Source organism: Astatotilapia calliptera, chromosome 13 (assembly GCF_964374335.1).
Source record: "Astatotilapia calliptera chromosome 13, fAstCal68.1, whole genome shotgun sequence".
NCBI lineage: Eukaryota > Metazoa > Chordata > Actinopteri > Cichliformes > Cichlidae > Astatotilapia > Astatotilapia calliptera.
In genome coordinates, this window is record NC_137434.1 from 3,721,566 (window position 1) to 3,744,090 (window position 22,525).

The window sequence follows — 22,525 nt, forward strand, 5'->3', positions numbered from 1 at the left end:
GAAGGAAAATGTGGAAATGTTTGATGCTTCTTTTTAAAGTATCAAACACAGGATGTGAGTCAACAAATGTACAGTACAGTGGGGAAAAAACACAATGCACATGCAGAGAAAAAACCTATTAGCAGTTATGCTGCCTACTCATGAACTGTTTCAAAAATCATTGCACAAGTTAACGAACACTTGTGCGTCCCATGGAATATTTTGTATTATGTTGACACGATTCTATTACATAATTTCTGCAGGTCTCTCATAGCCACACCTTTTATTAAAGTGTATGCCCAGTTTATGTGAATGCCCTTTTCACACAGAGAGATTTCAAAAGAAAGAACTTGAAGCAAATGTGCAAATCTGTCTGTCTTCCCTCACCACCAGCTGGTCACAGCAGATAGCTGCCTCTCCCCGAGCCTGGATCTACCAGAGCTTTCTTCCTGTTAAAAGTTTTTCCTTCCCACTGTTGCCAAGTGGGGGCTGTCTGATTGTTTTGGTCAGCTATTGTATGTTTTTTACCTTACAAATGGTAAAATGGTAAATGGCCTGTATTTATATAGCGCTTTTACTAGTCCCTAAGGACCCCAAAGCGCTTTACATATCCAGTCATCCACCCATTCACGCACACATTCACACACTGGTGATGGCAAGCTACATTGTAGCCACAGCCACCCTGGGGCGCACTGACAGAGGCGCCCCAATATAAAGCACCTTGAGGCAGCTGTTGTTTTGGCTTGGTGCTATATAAATAAAATTGAACACAAACACAAAAGAAACTGATATTAATAGCAAATAAAATAAGGTAGTTGTACTGCTCTAATAATGAATAAAAAAACATTTTTATTTATGTTATGAATACTGGTGCTATTAATAGCTCTGACCATGTGTAATTATACGATTTCTTTTTGTAACTTATGGAGCTTTTCTGTCTCTCATTTGACTATTTTTCATACCAGTGCCCCGGTCTGCACTACACATGGCAGACTCTGTTCTGGAATTATTAACAAAATATAACGTAGGCCTACTGAAGGAAAATATTAATAGAGACCATCAATTAAGGTGGCTTTCCTTTCCTTTTCCAGAAATTTTTATTTTTATTTTTTCATTTTAATTCTTTATACTGCCATTAAAATACAATGTAGTCATGGGAGAATTTACATAGGAAGCAGCATGTGAGGCTGGGAAAGAATGTCTCGGACTCCCGGACCATCAGCACCGGCTCCCCTCAGGGCTGTGTTCTTTCTCCTCTGCTCTTCTCCCTGTACACCAACTGCTGCACCTCCACCCACCAGTCTGTCAAGCTAATCAAGTTTGCAGATGACACCACCGTTATTGGGCTCATCTCAGACGGGGATGAGTCTGCCTACAGGAGGGAGGTTGAACGTCTGGTGTCCTGGTGCAGCCACAACAACCTGGTGCTGAATGCCCAGAAGACAGTGGAGATTATTGTGGACTTCAGGAAGCACACAGCCCCACTCCCCCCCATCATCCTGACTGACACCCCCATCACCTCTGTGGACTCATTCCGCTTCCTGGGTACCACCATCACTCAGGACCTGAAGTGGGAGCCCACCATCACCTCCGTCATCAAGAAAGCCCAGCAGAGGATGTACTTCCTGAGGCAGCTGAAGAAATTCAACCTGCCAACACGGACGATGATGCAATTCTACACCGCAATCATCGAGTCCATCCTCACCTCCTCCATCACCGTGTGGTACGCTGGAGCCACTATCAGGGACAAACAGAGACTGCAGCGTGTTGTGCGCTCTGCTGAGAAGGTGATTGGCTGTAGACTCCCATCTCTGCAGGACCTGTACACCTCCAGGACACTGCGGCGTGCAGCTCGGATCTCAGCTGACTCTTCTCACCCTGGATACAGTCTGTTTGACCTGCTCCCCTCAGGCAGGAGGCTCCGGTCCATTCGCACCAGAACCTCTCGCCATAAGAACAGTTTCTTCCCCTCTGCTGTTGGACACATGAACAATAAATGTACGACTGTCCCCACCACTAACACATGACCCTACGCTGTGTTCACTGCATCATTCCATGTTTTGGCACTGATCACCACCTGCACTCATGTATATATCTTTCTACGTAGCACTTTTAATTCTTATTCTTATTTTTATTTTCATGTCTATTTAAACGTAATTTATGACAGTATGTTTGCACTGAAGCACCGCAGCAATTTCCTAATGTTGTAAACCTGCTCAACATTTGGCAATAAAACCCTTTCTGATTCTGATTCTGATAGTTAGTAACGATACGCAGTGGCACAAACCAGTGATCTGTATGCCAGACAAGGGCCAGATATCATGACCTGGGCTTGATGAGGGCCTGTATGAAGTAGACCTGAGACTAAAGTGATGTGGCTAAACTAGACCTGCATGAAGCACATAAAAAACTGCAGATGTAGAGCCAAATACACCAAGAGTCCCAAATTTTTCCAAGTAAAAAATCTTTTCCACACCACCACCTTAGAAAGCTACCCACATTATTAACACTGACACCAGTTTCTGCCCCTCCAGTCTCAGCGGAAATGGCAGTCCGTCAGACCAGCCATCAACTGTCCAGTTTTGGTGAGCTTGAGCCCTTTGCAAAGTCAGACTTTTCTTCTTGACTGACAGGAGTGGTCTTCGGCTGCTTTAGCCCATCTGCCTTAAGGTTTGTCATGTGCACTCCTCTTCTGTTCGCTGCCACTGTGAAGAGTAATATTTCTGAGCTACTGGTGTCTTTCCATCAATTGTAAGAAGTCAGCCAGGTGTTTCTGCCCATGAATAGCATATGAGATCATTCAAGTGCACATCTAACTTCACACCTATTTAAAATGAATACTTTCATCACTTTCATCACAAATGTACAGTACATCTTAAAGAAAAGAACTACAAAACATTTTGTAGTTCTTACATACAGCAGTATGGAAAAGTATTTACCTCCTTCCTGATTTTTTTTTTGCACATTTATCACATTTCCATGTTTCAGATCATCAAACAATGTTTAATAGTTCACAAAGACAACACAAGTAAAATACAAAATGCAGTTCTTAAATAATGATTCAGTTCTTAAAGGGAAAAACATATCCCAACCTCGTGTGAACTCGTGTGAAAAAGTAATTTAATTTGAAGTAATTAAATCATAGATAAATTGGACCTGCTTGTTGCCAGACCTGTTGGATCAAGAAATTACTTAAATAGAAGCTTTCTAAAAAAAAGTGAAGTTGGGTAAAAGATCTAAAAACAACAACGACAAAAAAAAAAACCCCACAGAGCATTGGGTTAAAATCTAAAGAAACGGCCGAGAAACAAAGTTATTAACGCGTGTCGGTCTAGAAGCCATTTTCAAGGCTTTCAGTGAACCAAGGTGAGAGCCATTACTACCGAATGAAGAAACCTTAGAAGTCACTGGGCTACCAAAATTACTCCAAGAATGCACTGATAACTCATCCAGGAGGTCACAAAAGAGCCCGCAACATCTAAACAACTCCAATTCTTCTCCAAAAAGTTGATTCTGTTCATCTGGACGTAGCGTTTTGTGGGAGAAACGTTTCGTCACCCATCCAAGTGACTTCTTCAGTCTCAGCTGACTGCAGGTTTCCCCAATCTTATAAACAGTACATTTACATAATGACTGAAACCAGCCCACTGAAGGAACAATGGGCTGGGAGGTCAGTTCCTTAATCTTAGTTATGCAAATTCTCATGACCATTGATCAACAACCACTGACCAAAACCCACTGATCAAAGACCACTGATCAAAGACCACTGATCAAAGGCCAATTCTCCAATTCTTCTGTGCCTCAGTTATATTAGTGTTCATAATTCAAGAATAACAAAACTGTATATACTGTATATTCTGTGTATTTATTATTTCACTCTTATTGCCTGTTCTTATTGTCCTCATCTTCGTTATGCTGCTCTGTTGTTTGTTAATTGCCCCTTGGGGATAAATAAAGTCTTCTGATTCTGATTCTGAGAGAAAAAGCTCATCTTACTGTTGCCCCAAAACATCTCGGTGATCGCCAAGACTTTTGGGAAAATGTTCTGTCAACTGATGAGACCAAAGTTGGAACTTTTTGTACCCATCTGCCATAGAACTAACATAACATTTCATTAAACTAACATATCAACAGTCCAACATAGTGGTGGTAGAGTGATGATCTGGGGCTTTTTCTACTGCTTAAGGACCTGGACAACTTCCATAATTGATGACTGGATGATGAATTTGACCAGAGAATCCCTTTTCACAGCTCTTTATGAATTTAAAGCAAATTTTTTTGATTTGATTTTCGATTTTCTAGAAATACTTCAGCAAATGTTTATGTGTTCATGGGTATTTTGGTACACCATTAGTTTCTATACAAAGCAGGGTTTAAAGTTAATGAAAGGTTAAAAAAGTAGACTCTTTGGCAATTTGAACAGATCTTCGCAGAGTAAACACAGGTGTAATCAATACAATCAGTTATGGTGTTTTTAGCGATTCCATTGTACCAAGGATGTACCAGGGCTTTAATAATGACATTAATTACACCTGTGGTTATCATGGAATGATGTGTCAAAATGAATGCAGAGAATCAAGTTTTTGGCTATGAATTAGAAATCATTTGGTTCTTTTCTACTAGTGTTCGTTTTGCTAAATTAAATGGCTTGGTTTTTTCACCACCTTATACCATGCTGCTCTCAAACTAAAACCGCACCATTAAACTGAATTGAAAGTGAGTGAGGGAGAGCGTGGAGTAAAAAAGCTCTCTGCCTTCGTGGCTCACCCTGTTAAAGTGTCTTTATTAGGAGTCAGGGACTGATCACACTGCTAAGTGACCTGCCAAGGTCACAAAGAAGGGCAGCCTTGGTAATTAGTATGCTCTTTAGTGAGGCAGGGACGCGATTGGCTTCGACGACATTAGTATGCCTCAGTGTGGGACTAAGGGGTTATGCTAAGCTACACTAGCCATTAGTATGCTCACATCTCAGGAGAACATGCAGTGCTGGGTTTTGTTCATGCCTGCCCACCGATGGATGTGGTGGACAGTGAGCACAGTTAATTGCGCTTTTGGAGTTTATTTAATTGGACTAATATAAGTTAAATGCAGCATCGGCAGTAATGTGATTCCCTTTAAAGAACCCTCTGGTAGTTTGCAACCTGTTTTATTTATGTGTTGTCTTTTTGGTTTCTTGCTAACAATAGAAATTATTCAGTTTGGATCAATTCCATTTTATTTGTATAGCGCCAAATCACAACAATAGTTACCTCAAGGTGCTTAATTTTATAAGGTAAAGACCCTACAGTAATAGACAGAATACTCCAACAATTGGACAACCCACCTAGGAACAAGCATTTGGCAGCAGTGAGAAGGAAAAACTTCCTTTTAACAGGAAGAAAACCAGGAGAACCAGGCTCAGGGAGGGGCAACCATCTGCCTTGACTGGTTGGGGGTGAGGGGAGGAAGACAGGACCAACAAACCCTGTGTAGTAGAGTCAGAGATTAATAATAACGGAATAATGAGCTAAATAACAATAACTAATGATTTAATCCAGAGTGGTGTATAAACACAGAGATTAAAGAAGTGTATGAAGAAGGAACACTCAGTGCATCATGACAAGACTGTAGCAGCCTAGGCCCATTGCACCTGATCCAGCCCTTACTATAGGCTTTATCCACTACTAAACATACACTTAGGAATAACCTGGATTTTGCCTAAGTTTGAGGGAAGTGTGAATTCTGTGTGGTACACCTCCTGATTCAGTTGGCTGTAGCAGCATTAATTTGGAGTAATCATTTTCTGTATGACTTTTTGAGTCTCTTGCTTTGTTTTGGGTGAATTTTGGCCAACTGTTCTTCATAATACTGTGTTACCTTACCTTTTAATTCGTGCATGCTAAAGGTCCTGCATCATTATTTCAATCATTATGAGGTGTGAACTTTGGAACCTTGTTTCTTTTCTTTTTTATTCATTCGGTTGTACAGCTGGAATCACTGTCCTGTAGTATGACAAACTTTTGGCAAGGCTTTAGCTGTGAGACAGATGGCCTCACATCTGACTCTAGAATACTTTTGTATACAGAAGAATTCATGGTTGACTCAGTGACTTTAAGGTGCCTAAGTCCTGTGGCCTTGTTTGTCCAAAGCACATTATTCCAGAAGTCTTGAATCGTTCAGATGAAGCTTTGCAAGCCTGAACTGTGCTGCAATGCTCTTTTTAAAGAAACCCACTATATACATCCGGCTCCATGACCAACGCCAAAATGACAGTCACATCCCACAAATAGAGCTAAAAAAAACTGTAACAAAAAAAGGCTAAAGTAAATAATGCTCCTTTACCTTCGCACAAGCTGGAAATCGCTCAGTAATATTTACCGATCTGTTCGCCAGTCCATTTTAAAAGCTAAATGTGTAGAATCTTAGATTATACTTGTGTTCAGTCAGAACCACAATGGTTGAAAGGATGATATAAATGATTGCAGATGGAAATATATGTTAATGTAGTTCTGGTCTGGGACATCTCTGCTCTTCCCTGTGTTTACATAGAAAGCCAGGAGTCGGGAAGAGTGGCAGCAAGGCCCCCAGTACACAACAGAGCAGGTATTAATGAAATGAGATAAGGATGTGCTGGGGCCGAGATGGGTTGCATAACGGTTTATAATGGACCAACTGTAGGCAGCTTTGTATGAGTTGTGATAATCAGATAACTAGAAGAGCCTCAGCTGCAATGTGTAAATAGATGCAACCCTGTCACTATAAAGACTTGCATATGGCTTCTGTGAACTGATGGTATTTAATAAAGTTAAACAGCTGGAAGAAACAACCACAAGTTTTGCTTCTGTTACTTTTTTGTCAAACCAGACTCAAGCATGGAAACTCAATTTTGTGTTTTGACTAAATGTTTTTATCGATGGGATAGCAACACTTGTTTGTCCCAAGATTCTTTTGATCAGCAAAAGAATGCAACAGTGAAGGAGTGTGTGTCACATGCCAAAAGCTTTAGTGCCGGCAACCTGTAATGAGCCATGCTGGAAATGTATTTGAAATTACAAAGAAAAGCGTCTGGACTTCTTTAAGTTACTTGAAGACGTTTCACCTCTCATCCGGGAAGCTTCTTTAGTTCTGAAATGTCTTCAAGTAACTTAAAGAAGTCCAGACGCTTTTCTTTGCAAGCTCCTTTGACTACGATGCCCTGGATGACTGAGAACCTTCACAGACATATTTGAAATTACCTTGCACCTTTGCAAAAACAAGTCCTTTAATGGCTGCCCCGCTTAATTTGCATGACAGGGATCAGGGGGTAAATGGCTAGAACACTGTTCATGATCATTCTGGCTAGCTTTAACCCTTGATTAAGACATTGTTAAAATAAAATTCGTTTTACAAGTAAGTAAAACAGAAATTTGTTTTTTTCCCAAGTAAACAAAACACAGAATTGAACCCTTGCAGCAGCGTTGGCAGGAGTATTTAATGCCCCGAGTCCTCAGTACCCTTAGTATGCCCTTCCTGTGCAGGGCAAAGCTGCCCCAGCATCCACGACGCATTAATATGCACCTCGTCAGCAGGCCAGTGCCAGGCTCAGCTACGCCAGCCATTGTTCCGCCACAATCAAATTAGCCCTGCTGATGAGGCCTGAGCTCTGTGACCTCCACAGGCCCACTGGTTTCCCAGCCCCAGAAATGACAAAGAAGATCTGAGGAGCTTAGGTCTTCGGGGACGGCGGGGGCTCACATACTGATTTCTGATTATGTCGGCTCTCCTTTTATTTATATATTTACCCGCTAGAAGTAATTGAGATGAGGTGTTGACTGCAATATGCTAAGCAGACGCCCCTGGCATGTGACATGTGAACTTGGTGTTGATGTCTAGCAACAGAGTTTGCGTCGCGTGTGTTTTTGTGTGTGTCTCACGAGTTTTGCTACTTTTGTTTGGTTCCTGCAACGGGCGTACGTGTCACGCTTAGACATTGACAGTCAGCTCATCCCTCGCAGATCCCTCCAGACCACCCCTCCACCACCTCCCCCCTCCCTCCCCTCTCTCCCTTCACCTCTCGTCCACATTTGTCTGATTTAGTGTGATCAGATGTGAGAGCCGACGCCTGCTGCTGCTGTTAATGCACCGTGGGCTCCACATAATAGAAGCTCACTCTGCCTGTAACACTGCTCTGCCGTGTGTGTGGTTTTGGGCAGGAAGAGATGGAAAATTAGATGTAAAGCATACCAATATTTGTAATCCCAATATGCACTGATGGAAGTAGCCCTGTGATAAATGTTTTGTAGCCCCATCTCCACTCTTGTACCTACACCAATCCTGTGTACATCTAATTAACTGAAATATGTATCCAGCACATTTGTGTAACATAACTTTAAGGCAGGGGAGATCTCTGAGACTTCAGCTGACCTGCAGATTTGATACGGATCAGTGAAGGTTCACTGGGAGAGTGCAGCACAGTGAAACATGGTAAAGAAATCCCAATCAGATCGCACAATTACACTGCGGATGACTGCAGATCGGGTGGCAGCCGATCGGTCGCGGTGAAGGGGGAAAATGAGAGAAAGGGCTGAAGCAGGAAGTTCATGTCCTCTAATTTTCAAACATGTTAAAAGTGATACCTTGACAGTTTGAATGTTTTTTTTAGTTGCACAGGAAGATATCACATGGTGGAGGAAAATTTGTCTGCACACATCTTATTGGTAGGTAAGTGAAATTCAGCTTGTTAGTTATTAGGATTCTGACCTTTGTCTCTAGGATTTGACATGTGCCAAATGTAGAAGAGAAAAACACACTGACTGACTTTTATTGTGTCACCTGTAGGGATGGGTATCAAAAACCGGTTCTTGTTGAGAACCTGTTCCCACTGTTTCAATTCCTTGGAATTGTTTGCCATTTTTGCAAACGATTCCCTTATGGACTCCAGTCGCCCCGAATGACGTCACCACGTTGCGGAGCGTCATTTACTTGGCGGATCAAACGCTAAAAAGTTTGGTTATACTTTACGAGAACGGATGATAACAGGGCAACTTGCAATACTTGCAAAGTAGATATTTCATTTAAGGGAGGAAACACTACGAATATGCAAAAGCATTTGCTCACAAAACACGCGATGAATATCGTGTTTTTAATTCCGCTCTGGACTCGTGAATCTCAACCCAGCAGCAGCGGTAACGTTTGCACGTCCTCTCCCATTAATGCGGCAGGTAAACAATCAACTAACAGTGCACATTATGTTAGCGCGATCTGCCTTATTACAAAACCTGCCATTACTGTGCATTTAGGTGACCATGATGAGGCAGACAGAGTCTGGCTGGCTCAGATGCTGGCAGTTCTCACTGCAGTCTACCGTTATTGTCTCCTTTCAGCCCAGGATAGACGAATGTCACCGAGCAGTGACTAAGTTTGTGGTAAAAGTCTTGCACCCATTTGCCACAGCAGATGCCCTCGATTTTCGGTAAGTGAATGTGTTTAATTGTAGGCAGAGACATTACTGGATATTCTTGTGTAATTGCTACAGAATAATTTAGGTTATACTTTGTTATTACTACAGAAGAATATTTATTTTATTATTTTACATTTACAATTTTTTTCCCCGGGGACCCTGTGACACCCCATTGAAGAGCCGTAGGCTGTGGATCGCTTAAGATCTCACTGTTGGGTTTGTAAGGCCATGCTACTCCTAAATTTCTATCTTGTTCAAAGAGAAGATATAAAACAAAGTTCTAAGCTAATCGACCTTAGTGTTCTCCTTTTTTAAAAAGAATCGATAAAGAATCGAATCGTTAAACAGAATCGAAAATGGAATCTGAATCATGAAAATCTTATCAATACCCATCCCTAGTCACCTGAAGACTCCTTGTTGGTAGTCAGAGCTCTGTTTGTGCTGCAAAGTTGTTTTTTTTATTTTAAAGCATCTGATTTAGAAAAGAACACACTTTAGGGACTAAAATCTGAGATCATATTTGGAAGTCTTTCTTATGTGTGTATATTTCAAATTTAATGTGATATTTATCCTAAAAAATGATTTTAAATGATTCTATTAGCGAAACACTCCATAACGCTGGGCAGCATCCACGATCATATGTGCACTTAAAGTGGCCTTAACAACTAAGATGAATAAATAGTAATTAGTGTAACTGGACCCAGGTAAGCTGCCCCTTTCCCTTCTTTTGGTTTTTTCTTGAGAGATGAAGCCTCGGCAGGTAACCAGACACTCAAAGAAATGTTTTTAGTGACACAATACACTTCTTTCAAAACCTTCTTTCACTTTCAGAAACCATTTGAAGTCATGTGGCTTTTCATCCCTCATCAGTGCTCTAACACATTCTGTTGTGGCTTTATCATGTGCCTCTGCCCTCCATGTTTTTTGTTGCTCGGTCCTCGTCTACTCTCCTGCTCAGTGTCTTAGCTCACTTTATCTCTTTTTTCTTCCCAGCAGCTGGCTTGAATACTGATGGTGTTCATTCTGGATCTGATTAAGCCCCCGCTTGGCAGAATCAGACAGTAGACATAAATATCTGGGGGCATCTGAGAGAGAGACAAGTTGGTTAAAGAGGACCGAGTGTAGATCAGGTTTCTACCCCTGATGAAAATCGATGCGACTTGACCGGTCGCAGAGTGACTCAACATGTCAGCTCTAAAGAGAGCAGCCATTATATCATTAGAGCTAATTTCATCTTCCTCTTCTTGTGTCTCCTTTGTTATTCAGTCATTTACTGAGGATGCGCATGCAGATGGTTCACGACTGTCCATTGTCATCATTCTCAACCAGCTTCAAACACCAATGTTTGAGAATGAATTGCAGTGACATTTTTCTTTCTTTTTTGTAGAAATGATGATAGTTCTATCTTCCATTTAGAAGTAAAAGAAGTCTCAGAAAGATGTCAGCAGGTCACTCTTCATAAAGGCAACAGTTACTGTGCTACTAATTTCAGTAAATGACATAAAAAAAATGCCAGAAGTGGTAAAAGTTATCAAGGAGTCCAAAGTATCCATTGTCCATGCTATCCTGGCATGGAGGTAGTTAGTTTTGGTTTCATTTGCTTTGGTTTTATCACAAAAGACTTTCTGGTGCAATTAAGAAAATGAAAAGTCACTTAATTTGTCTTCAAAGACTGTTGGGGTAAAAAAAAAATCCACATTTAAACATGGGAATAGGGTTCAACCTGTTTCAGTAATCTTAAAATTAGTGTTTAAACTGTGATCATTTATTGTGTATGCTCAAAAATTTTTGTAAATTTCTGTTAAATCTCAGCAACATTTGAATGAAGGTGCAGTGATAGTTGTTGTGATGTCACTCTGATAACGTAAGTACTACCTGTGTAGAGAAGTGCTGAGCTTTGGAACAGTTTCCGGATTGTTTTGGCACGGCTGTCCACACTGACAGAGCCAAAAGCTGGGACAGCCAGTGCTGCTAAAAGTGAAACACAGCATTTTTTCCAGCCACCTCTGTCCACATCAGTCCTCTTATACTCAGTCTCAGCAATAGATTGTATTTGCTTACTGGGTGTTTTGTACTTTTTTTTTCTAGCAGTCTCTCAGAGTATAACAATTAACAAACCAACTTTGTCTGAAAAAGGTTTCAGAGCCCAGTTAATTTGGGTGGATTTAAACTTTGATACATTTGCATATATAAGTGGACGATTGCAGATGGCATGCTGTCTAATAAGGGTTGGACATATGATAGCATGCTGCTCTATTGGATTGAGATCTGGTGATGGTCGAATTCATTTGAGTACTGTGAACTCATTGTGATGTTGTTCTTCGTCTTTCGGTTGCCCACTTTAGGGATCACCTCCATCTCATCCTGTGCATGTACTCCTTCAAAAACATCCACAAACTTCCTCTGAAGTCTTCCTCTTTTGCTCCTGACAGCTCCATCTTTACCATCCTTTGTCCAGTATATCCACTACCCCTCCTCTGAACAGGTCTTCCCTCTCTAACTTTGTCTCCAGATGGCTCAACCTGAGCAGTCTCTCTGTTGTACTGATTTTCAATCCATTCTACAAAATTTTATTAAATCTCTCTACTCCTTACATATTTGCCTTTCCACCTGTCTCCCTCTCAATCACATAAATGTACTGACTTTCATTCCTCTTCTCTCTAGTGCATCCCTCCACCTTCCCAGACTACCATCCACAAACACATCCATGCTCTCTACTCCCACTATAGATTACAGTGTTGTCTGCAAACATTATAAGTCTATGAATACTCCCACCTGAGCTCAAAATAGTGGTGAAAAAGTCCACTGCCCTCTCTCCTAGACATCTCCACAGGCATCTCATCTGTCTCATTCCACTCCTCTTCACAGCTGCCCTTATTTCCTGATTCACGAACTTTGCTCCATCTGTCCTCCTTTCTCTGTCATTTTCTTTATTCATCCAATGTGATGTTTGAAAAAACACTTTGCCATTGTTTGACGTTTTTAACATTTTGCATCATCATCCAAAGAGATGGATATGGTCATCTGCACACCACTGTGACTTGCAAACATATAACACAAACAAACAAAAAAACTACAAATACATATAAACAGTCTGACTAGAGCAAGTAATTGTGATGCATTGTTTTTTTTCTTCCAGATTGAATGGTAGTTTTTAGACATAAAGGAAATTGAGTGGTTGCTATAGTTTTGTAATGTTCAACAATAATCATCATTGGGGACCAAGTTACAATAGTTAAAAACCTTGCTGGTATTTGTCAACTCTCCTTATGTGTAAATGTTACTCGAACCCACCCCCCCCAAAAAAAACAAAAAACAAAAAAACACAACCAAAGCTCATCATGTCATTGATATTCCACAACAGCATGTTTTCCTTAAAACAAGCCGAGTATTTAGGCAGCAGGGGATATATTTCCACTGTTTGATGTTGTTGAGTAATTTTAAGATCTTGGGCCAGCTCTTATCTCTCTGTGACTTGCACAGTCTCCCTTCCTTCAAGCAATGCTCAGATATCTCCACTAGAGGCTCCCTGTTGAGCATAACATACACACTCACTCCTTCTGCAAGCAGACACACAGACGCACACCCACACGCACGCGTGCATGCACCCACACCCTTCATACACTCTCTCATGCTGTTCTCCTCAAACACACTCCTGCAAAGCAATGACCAGGGTGGATTGCTATTTGGCGTTGCAGGGCATTAGCCACTGATGTCTTAACACTTGTAAATGAACCCTCCGCCCCTCCTAATCTGTCACTTTAATGCACTATAGATTTTATTTCAGCCTCTGTAGTATCACATTCTCAATAATAATCATCAAGCCGACGCTGTTGTCCCCTCCTGCAGAAATTAAATCTCGCCGCTGAGTGCACAACTAATAAAAGATGTTGCCGGAGGAAATAAAAAAATAAATATGATGAATCATAAGCAGTGGGGATTTGTATTCAGATGCGAAAGACAATTACACAAAGAGTTTGAATTTATCAGCCTCTTTGCCTCTCAAAGGCTCAATAACGGGCCACCACCGCCGGGCGCTGGGAGCTGCACGCTCACACGCACATCCGTCTCATGGACATCTATGCACACAGTGTACAAATAAACACACTCAAGCATATTATGCAGACAGCAACACACACATTTTCTCTTTCACCCTGTGAAACGCTCTCCACAGACACACATATTCGCACCTGCTACCAAGAGGCTTTGTTGTGCAGCTTATGTCCTTGCTGATGAGTAATATTACCTAAAATATTCTTTCTTTTATTTATAACTTCTGCTGAGTGATCTCAACAGAAAATTAAGACGTAAATGTTGACGCTAACGGACTTCTTATTCAAGCTCTTTCATCCCATGCAATATAAAGTGTGTTCCTTTACATGATGCGTGTATTTTTACATTATGTATGACAATATGTGTTGTTAGTGCTGACAACAATGATCATTTAGCCTCAGATATCCTTCAATAATGTATCTTATTTCTATATTAAATATATTCTGAATAATCAGAAAAAGGACTGGACATCAAATGCCTCCTTCAGACCAAATAAGAATTTAAAATTGGAAAGATACTAGTTTGCTAACTGGGTTTCTACCATATCTGAAGAAACATGAACATCAGGCAACAAACAAAAATTTCTTGGCCAGAAATTATATAAACATGTGAGGATGTTTCCTATGACAGGCGTTGTATGGATTACAATTTCATTGTACAATGAAATTGTAATCATAGAATAACCCTAAGGGTAGAACCATGAGTATTTGTGTCAAAAGGATTTGTATAACATATCGTGACATATGACGTAAAATGTACATTAGTTAATAGTTGTGTGTTGTTATAAAATATTTGTTTGTATGAAATAATAATCATCTTGAAAATGCAAAATGTAGACTACACACATAGGAACTGGATACTAGCTCACAGGAACAAGAGATTCAGAAATGCTGATAAAACAGTGACCACTACTCTGATATTCACCAGCTAAGCTGGCAATGAGAATACAGAAAGTGGACAAACACTATGTAGCAGCACCAGACTTACAAAATATCTTTAATCTAATATCACAGCTATATTGACGGGGACAGCAAGGGTGCCTGATTATTAAATCAAAGGTCTTCTTTATGATGGCATAATACATATAGTAGCAGAACGTGCTGGACTCCCTTCTCTCTTGCCTGCAAAGACAGCACCATTCACACAGGCCTACACACAAGTTGGCAACAATCTGGAAACTACCAATGGCTAAGGAAAAGTGGGCATTCCCCAACTGGTTGCATGTGGTGACTGGCAGTTGCTGTGAAATTGATTGCTAATGCCTCAGAGACCGGTCAGTGACCCCTGTGGCAATGACCATTCATCAGGGAAAAGTGTGTGTTACATGACCAACTCACAAGGACTATACACTTCCTTTTGCATTTGCTTTGGTTACTAGTAGGTTCCTGTGGTTGTCAGGAGGAAGGCACCAACTTTTATAGAAACGTCAACGATCTTCCAAAACTGTAAATTTTTACACTTTCCATATGGTTGACCAACCAATTGGATATACTAAGAAGGATTAAGGGGATCCATAAAGGTGGTAGGACTGGAAGCCTTACTTTAAATGATTAAATTATTTGTGTTTCAAGCATACACAGCAAAATCTCCAGTGTTAAATTAACACTAGAGAGTGTCTATATGGGTCCACACCTCTGAGTGTTAAATACAACACTGTTGAGTGTTAAATTAACACTTTTGACAGTGTTATATGTTTAAAAGTAAGCTAGTCAGTTTTGAAGATTAACAATAGCTAACACTGAGCAGTGCTGATTTTCTAACACTGGAAAATAACTCAAAATGTTAGAAATATTGCCAAGACTGGCAATAGGGACATGGAATGTCACCTCTCTGGTGGGGAAGGAGCCTGAGTTAGTGCGTGAGGTTGAGAGGTACCGGCTAGATATAGTCGGGCTCACCTCTACACATGGCTTGGGCTCTGGAACCAGTCTCCTGGAGAGGGGCTGGACTCTGTCTCAGTCTGGAGTTGCCCCTGGTGAGAGGCGGCGGGCTGGGGTGGGTATCCTAATATCCCCTCGGCTTGCTGCCGGTACGTTGGGGTTTTTCCCGGTGGACGAGAGGGTTTGTTCGCTGCGCCTTAGGGTCGGGGAATGGGTCCTGACTGTCATCTGCGCTTATGCGCCGAGTGGCAGTTCAGAGTACCCAGCCTTCTTAGAGTCCCGGGGGGGGGGGGGGGGGGGTGCTGGAGGGTGCTCCACCTGGAGACTCTGTTGTCCTGCTGGGAGACTTCAATGCTCACGTGGGTAACGACAGCGAGACCTGGAGGGGCGTGATTGGGAGGAACGGCCTCCCTGATCTGAACCCGAGCGGTGCTCTGTTATTGGACTTCTGTGCTAATCACAGTTTGGCCATAACGAACACCCTGTTCGAACATAAGAGTGTCCATAAGTGCACATGGCACCAGGACGCTCTAGGCCGTAGGTCGATGATCGATTTTGTAATCGTATCAGCAGATCTGCGACCATATGTTCTGGACACTCGGGTAAAGAGAGGGGCTGAGCTGTCAACTGATCACCACCTGGTGGTGAGTTGGATCAGGTGGCGGGGGAAGACGCTGGACAGACCTGGTGCACCTAAACGCGTAGTGAGGGTGTGCTGGGAACGTCTAGCAGAGGCCCCAGTCCGCGAGATCTTCAACGCACACCTCCGGCAGAGCTTCAACAGCATTCCGAGGGAGACTGGGGACATTGAGTCCGAATGGACCATGTTCAGCGTCTCCATTGCCGAAGCTGCTGCATTGAGCTGCGGCCGCAAGGTGGTTGGTGCCTGCCGTGGTGGTAATCCCCGAACCAAATGGTGGACACCAGAGGTGAAGGGAGCCACTAGGCTGAAGAAGGAGTCCTATCGGGCTTGGTTAGCCTGTGGGACTCCGGAGGCAGCCGACAGGTATCGACAGGCCAAGCGGAATGCGGCTCGGGCAGTGGCTGAAGCAAAAACTCGGGTGTGGGAGGAGTTCGGAGAGGCCATGGAAAAAGACTTTCGGACTGCCTCGAAGAGATTCTGGCAAACCGTCAGACGTCTCAGGAGGGGAAAGCGGTGCTCTACCTGCACTGTGTATAGTGCTGGCGGAGCGCTGCTGACGTCGACTGAGAAAATTGTCAGGCGGTGGAAGGAATACTTCGAGGACCTCCTTAATCCCACTGACACGTCTTCCGAGGAGGAAGCAGAGTCTGGGGATGAGGGGAATGACCCGCCAACTTCCGGGGGCGAGGTCACTGAGGCAGTTAAACAACTCCTTGGTGGCAGAGCCCCTGGTGTTGATGAGGTCCGCCCCGAGTTCCTGAAGGCTCTGGACATTGTAGGGCTGTCCTGGTTGACACGCCTCTGCAATGTTGCGTGGAGATCAGGGGCAGTACCTGTGGACTGGCAGACCGGGGTGGTGGTCCCCATCTTTAAGAAAGGGGACCGGAGGGTGTGTTCCAACTACAGGGGGATCACACTCCTCAGCCTCCCTGGGAAAGTCTATGCCAGGGTGCTGGAAAGGAGAGTTCGTCCATTAGTCGAACCTCGGATACAGGAGGAACAATGCGGTTTTCGTCCTGGTCGCGGAACACTGGACCAGCTCTTTATCCTCTCCAGGATACTTGAGGGTGCATGGGAGTTTGCCCAACCAGTCTACATGTGTTTTGTGGACTTGGAGAAGGCATTCGACCGTGTCCCTCGGGGTGTCCTGTGGGAGGTGTTGCGGGAATATGGGGTGTCTGGCCCATTGCTACGGGCCATTCGATCCCTATACAACCGTTGCAAGAGCTTGGTTCGCATTGCCGGCAATAAGTCGGACTCGTTCCCGGTGGGTGATGGGCTCCGCCAGGGCTGCCCTTTGTCTCCGGTTCTGTTCATAATTTTTATGGACAGGATTTCTAGGCGCAGCCAAGTGGCGGAGGGCTTTCGCTTTGGTGGCCTCAGAATCTCATCTCTGATTTTTGCAGATGATGTGGTTCTGTTGGCTTCATCGGGTGAGGGCCTCCAGCTCGCACTGGAACGGTTCGCAGCCGAGTGTGAAGCAGCGGGAATGAGGATCAGCACCTCCAAATCTGAGGCCATGGTTCTCAGCCGGAAAAGGGTGGAGTGCCCACTCCGGGTCGGGGATGAGTTCCTGCCCCAAGTGGAGGAGTTCAAGTATCTCGGGGTCTTGTTCGCGAGTGATGGGAGAAGGGAGCCGGAGATCGACAGACGGATTGGGGCTGCAGCTGCAGTAATGCGGACGCTGCACCGGTCCGTCGTGGTGAAGAGGGAGCTGAGTGTAAAAGCGAAGCTCTCAATTTACCGGTCGATCTACGTCCCTACCCTCACCTATGGCCACGAGCTGTGGGTAGTGACCGAAAGAACGAGATCGCGGATACAAGCGGCAGAAATGAGCTTCCTCCGAAGGGTGGCTGGCCTCTCCCTTAGAGATAGGGTGAGAAGTTCGGCCATCCGGGAGGGGCTCAGAGTAGAGCAGCTGCTGCTCCACATCGAAAGGAGCCAGCTGAGGTGGTTCGGGCATCTGACAAGGATGCCCCCTGGGCGCCTCCTGGGTGAGGTGTTCCAGGCATGTCCCACCGGGAGGAGACCCCGGGGCAGACCCAGGACACGCTGGAGAGATTATATCTCTCGGCTGGCCTGGGAACGCCTTGGTATTCCCCCGGATAAGCTGGAGGAGGTGGCTGGGGAGAGGGAGGTCTGGGCCTCTTTGCTTAGGCTGCTGCCCCCGCGACCCGGCCCCGGACAAAGCGGATGAAGATGGATGGATGGATGGATGCCAGTATCTCGTGAATTCAAACTAAAAGACGTATATTGCAAGGGGTTAACACCAACTACTACAGGGGTTGGTAATAGAAGCTTAGACAAAGAGCAAAGGGTAAGACTATACACACAAACGAGGTAATAAAGGAAGGTGGAAACACCAAGGTAACAAAACACAGCTAAAACAAAGTAAAACACTAACAAAGGAAGTCAAAGCAACAACAAGGCACACGAGACAAAAGAGGACCAAAATAAAAGAGGTATAGACTTAACTGAAGTACAGAAAGCATCAAATAAAATTAATAATGACAAAAAGCCACAGCCCATGACATAAATGAAACTTTGATTACTAGCTACATTATTGTCACAACTGTGGCCTGGCTCAATTAACCAGCCCAGAACACAGATTATCTTTGGGGTTCTTTTAATCTGAATGATAAAGTAAGCTCTCAGAAGAAAATAAAAAGGTTGTAAAAATAAGGAAATAAAATCATTACAGACAGTTCTTATCCAGCAACAGCTTTGTGCACTGGTAACCCACTGCTGCTGGAGGTTATTTTCCCAACTTTATCAGCGTCTGGAACTCAAAGATGTCTAGCGTCAATTTGTGACTGATATAAACCCATCCAGAAACAAAACAAATTTAGCAATGCAAAAATAACTGTAGTGGCTTCTCCTGCTAAAATACAGAGCCAAATTTAAACAGTTACCAAAGGTACATTTTCCCTCTTACCCACGGAGATATTATAATACAAGTGTGAACTGAAACACATACAGTGCATTAATCCAGCAGAAAACAGAATACAGAATCCTTCTGAGATGAACGGCGAAGTCAGTTGCCTTAACTGTTACCCATCTTGCGTTTAAAACAGACCACGCAGCAAAAAATGGCATTGCACACCTACATTACACCAATGCAAGCTAGCACTTCCGTGAATGTCCCTGTAGATCCCCATCATCCTTTGCGCTCTCAGAGGTACCCCAAAGGAAACAGAGCCATCCAGTGGCGTGTCCCATAATACTGACCGTGAATCATGAATAATTGTGCCCTGCTGTGTGTTGTGACTTTAGCAAGACACACACAGAGAGTAAGCTAAGTATATTTCTGTGCAGTGCATTCCAGAACAGTATAGACAATATTAAAAGAGAAGACGGGACTTAACCCTTGTATGGTGTTCGGGTCTGTGAGACCCGTTTTCAGTTTTTTTCAAAAGAAAAATTAAACAATTAATTATTTTTTCAACCTGAAATTCATTGGCTTTGGCTTATTTTCTGTGAAGAACATAAATCCAAACTAATTTTCAATGACCTCATACTGTACCTCCCCCCACGCATTTACATTACATACAAGGTATTCGGGTCCACTGGACCCAGGTCTAATAAAAGTGTTGAAAGTGTAGGTCCTGTGTTCCTACACTCTGTCTTCCTCCTTTCTGGTGCTGCTGATAGTGTTTTCTTCCCCTCCTGCTCGCACACAAAGTTGCAACATTGTTGAAAATTCAACTATCAACACCGTCTGCTCTTACATTCCCACACATTTTACCCTCTTTCTTGAGGGATCCAAATTTTATTTTCTCATACCCTGTCCCACCTGCAAATTAGGGGCATAATACTATAAATAAGACTTTGCCAATATGGTTCCTTATCACAACTGATCAAGATGGCAAAATATTATCTGCTGCGAGGGCCATCCAATTGATTTTGGAAGAGAGAGGGGCTTCGGATGATGATGTTGACAAAGAGGTTTCAGAATATTTCACATTTCTGAAAATTCAGAGTCTGACAGGGACTTTGAAGAAGAGGATGAGGTTGAGCACCATTTAGTAACAAAATGAAGACGAGTACCCCATCTGCAGCCAGCTCCAGGACCAGAACAAGCCCACCAGACAGCAAGTGAAGAAATATGGATGTCAATAACTGGTGAAATTCTTGCCCAAGAAATGAGCCACCCTGCAGAGCTGTTACTGTGATCAGCCAGGGCCAACCCGGCTGGCAGTTACTCATGTGCAGGACATCAAGTCTTCATTTGAGCTTTTCATCCCAGATTCCATCCAGAAAATTATTCTGGATTGCAGTAATCTAGAAGGAAGGTGTGTTTTTGGAGAGAGGTGGAAGGAGATGGACCAAATTCATCTAAGAACCCCAAAGGCCTACTTTGGTTCTTATCCTTGCAGGAGTTTTCAGGTCCAAAGGGGAATCCACAGAATCCCTGTGGGATGCAGAAACCTTTCCGTGCATCAATGTCTCTGGAAAACTTCCACACAATTTCCAGGATTATCTGTTTTGATAACCGAGACGACAGACCAGCCCGACGGCAGAGAGACAAGCTAGCTGCCATCAGGACAGTGTGGGATAAGTGTGTGCGCCACCTCTCCCTGTTTTACAACCCTGGGCCTAATGTCACCATTGATGAGCAGCTGATCCCATTTAGTTGTGAAACATATTGCTTCACGTGTAAATGTGTTGTGTCTTTCCACTCACTCCACTTGATTATAACTGATTTATTTTTTTATAACATTTTATAAAAAAAAACAAAACGAGAAGCACATTAATTCATAAATGTGATCTAACAAAGGTAAAGGGAAAAAATTAACCATGTTTGCTGTTCATATGGTTTGTAATTGGGATGAAGTGAACATCTGTTGAGTAATTTAACATAAAATTGTTTGATAGCGTTAATTTGGAAAGCCAAAACTCTAGCAGGTCCACCAGACCCATGAACACTGGCTGAGTAACAAAAATATGAACACCACACAAGGGTTAAACAAGGAGTTAGCAGGAATACCTTTTGTTAAGTAGATTTAAGCAGGAATAATAACAACTGGCACTTTAAGCATTTTTTGTAAATGTAGTTTTAAATGTTTAACTTGTAGATCTTTGGAAAAATTCTTGTATCTTTGTGCTCAAGTGCAGGCTGCACTGATAACTGTAAGAACATCCGACTCAGTAGAGCTGCTTCATACTGTAAGGCTGCTGGACAAACGTCTCCCTGGGTAGCTCACACCTAACCTCTTGTCATCTTTCTCCTCTCATCACCGACTTCTCCTCCCCTCTCCTCTCCTCTCCCCTCCTGGCCTCTGTCACCTCTCTTTTTCCTGTGCTCTGGCTGGCTAGTTGACAGTTAGAGCTGGTCCGGGTCACCTCCTGCACTTCCTGTTGGTTTGAAGGGGTGCAGCTCTGGAGCTGGAAGCCCACGCCCCAGCGGTTCCCTGACTTGCCCCCAGTGAAAAGCAAGTGAAGTGTGGGTTCCTCTACTGGGAGAGCAGGCGGCAGGCCTGGAGGTTTGGCCCTGGACCAGTACTCCTCTTGTGGTGAGACCAGGCCAGACGCAGCCTGCCAGGGGATGCCTTGACCTCCTCAAACTGATGTGGCACAAGCTGGCAGAGCGGTCACTGCTGCCACTGCATTTGGGTGGAAAGACGATCTCTTACCCTTTCTCACTTGTTCGATGAGCACATCTTCCTTTGTTTTCATGGCTTGCATTTTCTTTTGCCTACATTTTCTTCCTCACTTTCTAACCTACAGATGTACTGCTGTGGGTAACTTAGAACAAGTGCAGCATCTCTAGGTCCTCTTGATTCCTCATGAAATTGTGTGAATCACTTTAAGGGTGTTTATCCTAAAATAAAGTGTTTTTGCATCTGACTTTTTTAAAACACTTAAACATATTTGTAATTCCAAATGCCAACTGTCTGTCAAAGTACCGTTTTCTTCCACTTATAGACTCAGATTGTTAATCAGTTTCTCTGTGTTGTGTGAGTAGTACTTAGGAATGTTCCCAGTAACTAGTGTGAAACAGGATAAGAAAATCTGTTTAAGTAGTTTAGGCAACAGCTGAAACTGGACACAATCCAGTAAATGAGTTTAAACATTCTTATTTTACCCTTTCAATATCCACCAGGTCAGAACCAATGCAGGGTCAGGGTTTGGGGTCTGTTAGCACCCAGCCTTTTATAGAAATTCCAGCTTTTAACTGAAAAGCTGTACTGCCGAATAATTTTTCTGACAAAAAATACATTCCAAAAAACAGTTTATTTTTTGGTAAAAATAAAACACAACTCTTTGGATTCACAGGACTGCACCTTTCCTACTTTCTCAGAGTTAGGGAGGGATGGCTTTGTAATAAAAGCTGAACCCAAAGTTAACTGTTGTTGTACTTTAATAAAATATCAAAGATTAATTTAATCATTTAACGAAATGCTATTTAATGTGGGTGGTATTTCTTCCGCAGCAAAAAGGTCGCAGTTCAAATCCACTTGGTTTTTCTTGCATGTTCTCCCTGTGCCTGTATGGGTCCTTTCTGTATATTTGATGCTAATAAGCAATTCTAAATTGTGTGCATTATCTCTG

The 22,525-nt window shown here is 43.1% G+C and overlaps 1 long non-coding RNA gene across 1 annotated transcript in view; it reads left to right on the plus strand.

Moving 5' to 3' along the window:
* Positions 1-22,525, plus strand: part of LOC145419809 (uncharacterized) — a 264,957-nt gene that overhangs the window by 199,413 nt on the left and 43,019 nt on the right. The window lies entirely within an intron of this gene.